Source organism: Ruditapes philippinarum, unplaced genomic scaffold (genome assembly GCF_026571515.1).
Source record: "Ruditapes philippinarum isolate M1 unplaced genomic scaffold, ASM2657151v2 ctg1362_1_1_1_1, whole genome shotgun sequence".
NCBI lineage: Eukaryota > Metazoa > Mollusca > Bivalvia > Venerida > Veneridae > Ruditapes > Ruditapes philippinarum.
Genome location: NW_026859423.1, coordinates 664,869 through 673,652, shown reverse-complemented (window position 1 = coordinate 673,652; position 8,784 = coordinate 664,869). Strand labels below are relative to the sequence as shown.

The window sequence follows — 8,784 nt, the reverse complement described above, 5'->3', positions numbered from 1 at the left end:
AGTGTTTACATAGTTATAAAACAAAAAATGAGAATTTGGATATTCTATAAACTTTAAGGGTCTATCGTCTACCGAATTCACTGAAACACATAATTGAACAAAAGAATTTGAAACCATGTAAAATGATAGGTGCATTTAAAAACTTCCATATCAGAATACATATAAAAGGCATGAGGCTATCACCAATATAATAAATATGGTAATAAGACACTTATGACACCTAAACCAGTAAAAATAATGCAATAAATGTTGTGAGCCCATACTAAACAACTAATGCAATTCGTAGCAAAGTGAACTAACAGTTTGTTAAAACTTGGATCATACTATAAATTGTTGCAATTTAAAGAGTAATAAATCAATACAAAATAAGAAAGAGCCAAAATTACATGGTTGTTCTTTAAAAACTTAGAAAGACGCCATTTTCTCGTCCAGTCGAAATGTAAACATTTCGGCGTTTCTTGTTTTGACGCAAGCACATTATCATAAACACTCATTTTTCACATGATACAAGAAAAAATATTCCTTTACCTAAATAGTAATATACCTTCAATGATCACATCATGATTGCGATAAAATTTCCAATAATTTGATTGAGTAACCCATGAATACTATAATTTTTCTCATTCATCGAGGCGATTTACTGTAGATTATTCCGCGAATTTCAAGAACAGTAACTCATCCATATACATTGATAAAAAAAATGTTGAATTTTTAAAAATAGATATGACAGTGCTAAAACAATCTATAATAAAGTCTCAAAAATGTTCATTTTACTGACATAGAATTAGTACATATTTTTTTTATTTTATTTTTGGACTATTTTTTCAGTGTATATTTGTCGGTGGATGTCCTTTGGTTACTTCCTGTAAATTTTCCCATGCCGCCAATCTGATGTTTTGATTAATTTATACCGTTTTGCAGCTTACACTTTCAATAATCAAGGTAAGTTTTGCTGCAGTTTTAAACCTTTTAAGATCCTTTTTAATATCTATTTACTGATTTAGTGAAATCGGCAAGCGATTTCAACAGGTAAGGTTAGTATGGCTGTAAACAAATGGTAAACATTAGACATGAATGAATTCAAATGTAATCAAGTAGAACAATGTAAACAAGTATGGTGGAAAGTTAAGTCCATGTTATCTTTTTACCGAGTAATTTTCAAGAAAAAAAACTTATATCAGCCCTGTGAAAGACATTTCATATTGCTATATATATTATTGTGGTGTAAGTCATGGGTATTTATCACAAGGACAGTAATAAAGTAAGAAAAAGGTTGTTTGGGCAGCCTTGTGGGAGAAACAGCCGTTATGCTAAAAAAAGAGAGAAAGCTTTCCTTTTGAAAAGACAGGAGAAAATATTAATGTTTAGAAACGAACCAAACGATCATCGATATCAACCATACCAACTTGTCAGACAAAAGTCAGTGACTGGAAGTAACAATATACTCACTAAATTTATTGTACGAAGAATTCCGATCGTCCGAGACAAACATTCAAAGTTACTGTCTCTTGGAAGCACCTCCTTAAAGTTTAAACTATTTCAAAACAAAAAACCTCTATCTGGATACAGAATAATAAATTTAGAGAACTTAAAAGAACATGTCGCAATTATATCGACCCATAGTTGCGTATGTGAAAAGGCAAGAGCATTGGCTGCAAATGGCAAACCCCCAATCATTCTTAGATCTGAGAAATGTAAAAATGGATTATTTAGTATCCTACTAGCTATTTGTGAAGGCTGTAAACAAGAATTCTCCTTAAATACAAGCCAAAAACAAGGAAACGGCCATTATGATATAAATGTAAGGGCAGTATGGGGAACTATGGCTAGTGGTGGTGGAGCAACTGACATACGGGAACAACTTTCAACAATGAACATACCCCAGTTGACTTCAAATATGTTTTCTTCTCTGGAAGATCAAATTGGAAAATGGTGGGAGGATGCTTTAAAGGAAGAGATGGGAAAGGCCGGAGCTGAGGAGAGGAGAATAGCTATTGAGAAAGGTAATTTTCATGATGGTATTCCAGCTATCACTGTTATATGTGATGGTGGGTGGTCAAAGCGGACACACAAACACACGTACAATGCTTATGGTGGAGTTGGTGTCATTTTTGGAGCTGAAACCAAAAAATTGCTGTATATTGGTGTGAGAAATAAGCAATGTGTTATTTGCAAGCAGGCCAAAAATAAGACAGTTGACCCTAAATCACATAATTGTTATAAAAATTGGAGTGAAAGCTCTCAGGCAATGGAAGCTGACATTATTTTAAATGGTTTCATGCAAGCGGAAACATCTCATGGAGTAAGGTACACCAAAATAATTGCTGATGGAGTCAGCTCTGTGTTCCCACAACTGCAGGAAAAGGTGCCAGTTTGGGGAACATCAATTGAAAAACTTGAGTGTGCTAATCATACTTGCAAATGTTTGCGGTCAAATTTAGAAAAGCTTGTTATTGAAAAACCCCATTATAAAGGCAAAGGGAAATTAACAAAAATTAACAGATTAAGATTAACAACAGCCGTAAGATGTGCTATACGCATGAGGTCCAAAGATCAAAATGTAAAGCAACTGAGAAAAGATATTATTAATTCAGTTTACCATGTCCTTGGTTTTCATGACCGATGCAGTGACTTTTGTAAAAAAAAAATAAAACATACAATGGATAATGATGGTGATGATAATGAATTGAACTTTGACAATGAATCATTTGATGACATTTTTGAAAGCCAGTATGAGTACTGGAAGTTACCATCTGAAAAAGAAATGGAAAGTTCAAGACATGCATCAAAAAATAAATGTCAAAAATCCGAACTGAAAGAACTGGTTAAAGATGTTCAAATTTTTTTAAACAGAATAGCAGATAAAAGTCATAGACTTATTGGAAATTTCACCACAAATTTATGTGAAAGTTGGATGGCTATTAGAGCAAAGTTTGATGGGGGGAAAGTAATCAATCGATGTTCACGTGGTTCTTGGAATGCACGATGCTACGGGGGTGCGTTGAGGAAAAATAAAGGAGTTGAATGGTCACCCATCACTTTCAACCATGTAACAAAGGAACCTGCTGGAGTTTTCTTTTTAAGTGGTGTTAGACGACAAGCACAACTTTTGAATGCCTCATCTAAATACAAGGCAAAACCTGATAGTAAAAATGTAAGAAGAAAAAGAAAACTAGAAGACATAGCAGTGAGCAATTCAAAGAAAGCTAAACTTCATTATGGAAGTAATTTAGACGATTCACCAGATGTTTCCCACTCCAAATTAAAAGAACTATGTGATAATTTCTTAAAAAGTCAGGTTAAAATTTCAGATACAGACATTTTAAATATTCAAAATAATACAATTGATCAGTCTTTAAGTGATACATGGAGAAAAGAAAGGAATATAAGATTGACAAGTTCAAACTTTGGAAAAGTCATGGCCAGAAGATCAACAAACGTCTCCTCAGCTCTGGTAAAAAATATGCTTTACAGTAAATTCCAAGGTAATATACACACTATTAGAGGTTTGACACAAGAGCAAAATACAATAATTGAATACAAAAACCAAAAGGGAAATGTAGAAGTTAGTAAAACTGGATTGAAAATATGTAGCAGTCATCCATATTTAGCAGCATCAACAGATGGAATTGTTCAAACCAAAAGTGACACTGGACTTTTAGAAATTAAAAATTTGCTACAGACAAATACATACATGATAAAACAGGCCATAGGGAAAGTATCAAATTTTTGTCTTCAACATTCAAACAACAAGGTGCAACTAAAAAGAGAACATGAGTATTACTTTCAAATTCAAGGCCAACTGAACATATTTGAAATTGAATGGTGTGATTTTGTTATAAGGAGGACCAACCCATATGATTTATACATTGAAAGGATTAAAAGAGATAAAAACTTATGGACATTGAAAATGGTTCCAAAATTAAAATGTTTTTACATGAAATTTATTCTTCCGGAATTATCACTTCCAAGATATGGAACATACACTGGCATTAGGCAACCTGAAAAACCATGGGTAGGTTTAATACCAGTCAGATTCATAAGATGTTCCAAATGTTGAAACAAAATAAATAAAAAAATTAAATTGTCATACTGTAATATTAATTAAGGTGAAAGGTTGAATACATTTTAATGTATCTTGTCATATAAATTTTACAATAAAATTCAGCATACTATTATTCATTATTTTTATAAACGTATGTTACAATTCATAACATACAAATGTATATATTAGGTTTCTAATTTAAATATATGACCCAATGTGAAACATTATAACATAAAACTTAATTTATATACATGTATTTCAGTACACAGATCAGTCCTTGAAAGCACCAGAAAAAATTCTGACAGAATCATTGACAAAGAGTACAACAGACAATTTAAATTCAAGTAGTTGTTCAGTTCAATGTGATACTCAGTCTTGTGCAAAAAACTATTCAACATTTTCCAAAGATACTGCAGGGCCATCAGGTCAACAGAAGCAGAAAGTTACACAGGTAATTTGTCGTTGTTTAAAACCAAAATAAAGTATTGTATTGCAACATGATGTTGTACTCTCTTAACAGAGATCTTTAAATGTTGTTCATTTTTTTAAATATAAAAAAATATTTATTATACTTTTTTAATTTAAATTAAAACATATTTTAGATATTATGGATGAGCACAATATGTTTTTCAAGCCATCATGTGTATAGTTTAAACATATGGGAGATTTCTGACAGACTGTCATGATAATATTGCTTGATCATTGTGGTGTTTCAGTACTATAAGTCAACATATGATGAATCTTTATGAGGAAGGAGCCAACTTCATATTTAATGTTTTCAAACTTCAACAATATTGATGTCATAAAAATAAATTTATATTAATGCATTCCATTTCCAAAATCTATCATTATTCAGCCTTTCTTTAAATAATAAGCTGTGAGAGCAGTAAAACAATTATATACTTGGAACCTGTAATTAATTGTGGATATTTCCTCTTATGTGTTCAACTGTCATAATTACCGATATTACATTTTCATTAGCCTCCGCCTTTGAAAAAAAGGTCAAGCCGAACCAAATTCCTGGGAAGAGAAATCCTTCATAAATGGATTGTTGATGATAAGAAGAAGAAAGAAAAGTGGTACCGTGGTACAGTTTTAGATGTATTATCAGGTAATTTAATCATTCTCACTTCAGGTCATTTGTGTTCATTCTTTTCATATTTATTAAATGCAACATTCAATTGATTGAGTAAAATGAAATTAAAACAAAAGGCATGTTTCGGTATTTATGCATAATTGTAAGTGCATATTTTTGATGAAAAGTATGAGTAAAAATCATGATTGTTATACATGTATATTACATTGAAAACAATCAACATTATTTGATAAAATGCAATATTTTAAAGTAAATATGTATGTTATTGAATTTATTTCAATAAATTATTATGTTGAGAGTATTTATTTTCATACATAACAAAAAAGAATGAAATAATTTAAAATGGATGTTGTTTGAAACTGTGAGATAAATGGGGGGGGGGGGGCAAACAATTTTCTTTTGGAATATGGCCTTTAAATGTCCTTATTATAAAAGGGATAAAGGCCCATCTTACATAAATATTTCCAAATGCCAATTTCTTCATTTCTTTATATTTTTTTGTCAATATTTTAAGCATTCATAGAAAATAATCCATTGTTTACCAATGCTGTTAAAATGCTGATTATGGTAAATTTTTCAATAGGTAAAGATGGCGATCCAACAGCTGTATATGAGGTGTTGTATAATGGTGAAGAAACTGCCCACGAAGTTGATGGTTTGACTGCTGATTTGCAGGAAGGTTCATTAAAGTTTTTAGATATATAGAGTGAGTATCAGTTGCTTGTTTTTATAATCAAACACACTGTTAGTTGTAGCCCCATTTAACTTTAGGCATAAAAATGTTGTATTAATAAGGAAATAGTTTGTTAACAAGTAAGTGCTGATCTAGTGGCACATACTATTTGTTGATAAACCATGACATTGAAAACATATTGTTATTTAACTAAATGATTAAACACCAAATTCTTGTCAACTTAAGGTTCTTTATGATAAATGTGCCATTAAAAGTAAAATTAATAACATGTTAACTATGTTATTTTTTAAATTAAAATAATATTTAACTTTCATAATTCATGAAAATCTTCACATATTGATAAATTATGATAAAATTCCGGTGATCATGATTAAAAGCATCTATCATATATTGTCCATATTGTATCTGTTTGTATATGATATATTTTTAAATTTATATTTAATAACAATGTTAGCTATTATGAATATGATGAGGTTGAATGTTACATTTTAAGATTGTGAATATATAGCCATTTTTAAACTTTTTAAAAATTCACAAATATGTGATAGGCATTGTAATGAAATTAATGAGTGATTCTATAATCTTTAAAAGCTTCCATTACAATAAAATTAACATGAATTTTCATAAATTTACTATATTCCTCCATTTTATTGTATGCATTGTTGTTTATATCTTGTAAAATAGATATACATGTATGTCAACATAATTGAAACATTATCATCCATGACAACAAGAAATTATTACAAAATTGTTTTATTCTTTTAAAGCAGTACATGGTATGATAAATGCAAATAATCAAAGCCCAGGAAAAATGTAGTCTAATATATTTGAAAAATTTTGATTACGTAAAGCCATATGAACATAAAAGCTTTGAGTTTTATTCTGACATGGACTAAATTATTTTATGTTAAAGAAAGCAATTCAATAACTAAGGGCCCCTCACCGCTGTGGGTTGAATTTTGACAGGGACTTTGGATTATTTCATGTGAGGAAGCTATCCAGCTAGCTTACTGAACGTTGGTGGTTCTACTCAGGTGCCCGTTCGTGCCTGAAATTATGCACGGAAGGGCACCTGATGTCTTCCTCCACCAGTAAAGCTGGATCGTCGCGATATGACCTATACTGTGTCGATGTGACGTAAAACCCAAAACAAACAAACAAACAATAAGTAAGGGGATAGACGTTGTTTACAGGTGCCATGTTCACCATGAATGAATATACAAATGGGCACTTTTTGTCTTCGTCCATCATTAAAGCTAGAAATTTGTCATATGAATTTAACACTGCCCAGTAAATAAACAAATTCATATTTATGTCATTATGTTATAGATTTAATTACATATATTATGTATGCATGACAGTAAATAGTAAAGAAATTTTTTTCTTCTTTTTACAGGTTGGCCACATATTTGTGTCTCAACATTTGTCATTTTTTATAACATTATGTTATTTGATATTTAACTTCAAAGTATGACAGATATCAAAAAATTGTTTGATGTTGAAGAAATTGTGAAAGTTCAATATTACATCAAGTTGACTGTTGCCTACTGATGAGGAGATTGTTATTTAGGATCAAAGGGAACAGGCTGTGTATTCATTGAATTCAAATTCATGAAATGTTGTGCTTTCAAGAAGATTAATGTAGTGATATTAATATCAAAGTGCTAAAAAGTCATTGTGTAAGTGTTATAACCAGTTAAGAAGTGTTATACATACATCATTGTTTTAAAAATTAAAGAGGATTGAAATGTGTGCAAGACATACTTCAGAGCAGAATTGAGTTATATCCTGTGAAAAGAAGAAAGCACCTTTGACTGATAGCAGGCAGTTTCTTTCTGTCCAGATCAATTTGCTACATTTGAGAATTTCAGTACAGCAGTTATAGTTACAAGACAGGTACCAAAATATATTGATTTATATTTATGATTAATATGTACAAGGAAATGTTAAATGCACATGTATATATTTTTCACTCTTTCTTGATTAAAGTATCAGTTTGCATAGGATAACAATTTCTTTAACATTTGTATGAAAATGTTTAAAAAAATATTCTTATTAAAGATTAATTAAACATGTAAACAATATCAATCGGTCTAATATTCCTTATTTTCTTTATTTAACTGTATGAAAGTTACATATATATTTTTTATTTTAAAGTTCTTAAGATTTTATAGTCATTAGTGTTCAAGACAATAAGATTAATTGAAATTGCCAGTTATTGAAATTAAAAAAGGGAGGTAACTTTGATCAAACTTAATTATGGCATAGCTTGTACACCATACTTTGAATGAGAACTACTTTGTAAACAAATGTTTTTATAAAAAATGTCATTTAATTGATGGAAAAAAATATCATTTTATCATCTTTTCCAATGGATTTATTTTGAAATTTTTTCAAGACTTCATAAAACAAGCAGTGGACTTTATCTTTTGTAAAAAATGAATAAGGAATTATTTGCAAAAAGAAACTTTGATATCACAACAAACAAATGTTTTGAAGGTTAGACTTTTTATGTTTTCATAGTGTTTTCATTGATTTATTTCTTCAATTTTACTACCAATTGTATTGTTATTATTGTTTTTTGTAGTGAATAATGTTTAACTGTAGAAATTAAGGCATTGTTGTATAAAAACTTAATATCATGTACCCCACCCACTTTCAGTTAAATTAGTAAATTGATAAACCCTTAACTGAGATTTAGTGTTCAGTTTATATGACACTTATTAGATTATAATACATATATATACTGTACATATTTACAAATAAACATCATCATGTCATTATCGTAAAAAAAAAAGAGAAAAACAACATCATCATCATCATCATCAATGAAAAAAAATCTAATCATCACCATACAATACAACAACATCACATGTCATTATCACATCGTCACATAAGTATATCATAATAATAATTACATCATATCGTGATTATATCATTATCATTACA

General features: G+C 29.9%; 1 long non-coding RNA gene across 1 annotated transcript; it reads left to right on the top strand.

Moving 5' to 3' along the window:
* Positions 1-781: 781 nt before the first annotated feature.
* Positions 782-8,520, top strand: LOC132756466 (uncharacterized). Its single transcript, XR_009629331.1, has 5 exons — positions 782-942; positions 4,308-4,496; positions 5,027-5,156; positions 5,725-5,847; positions 7,232-8,520. It is a non-coding gene; the product is annotated as an uncharacterized LOC132756466 (long non-coding RNA).
* The last annotated feature ends 264 nt before the right edge of the window (positions 8,521-8,784 follow it).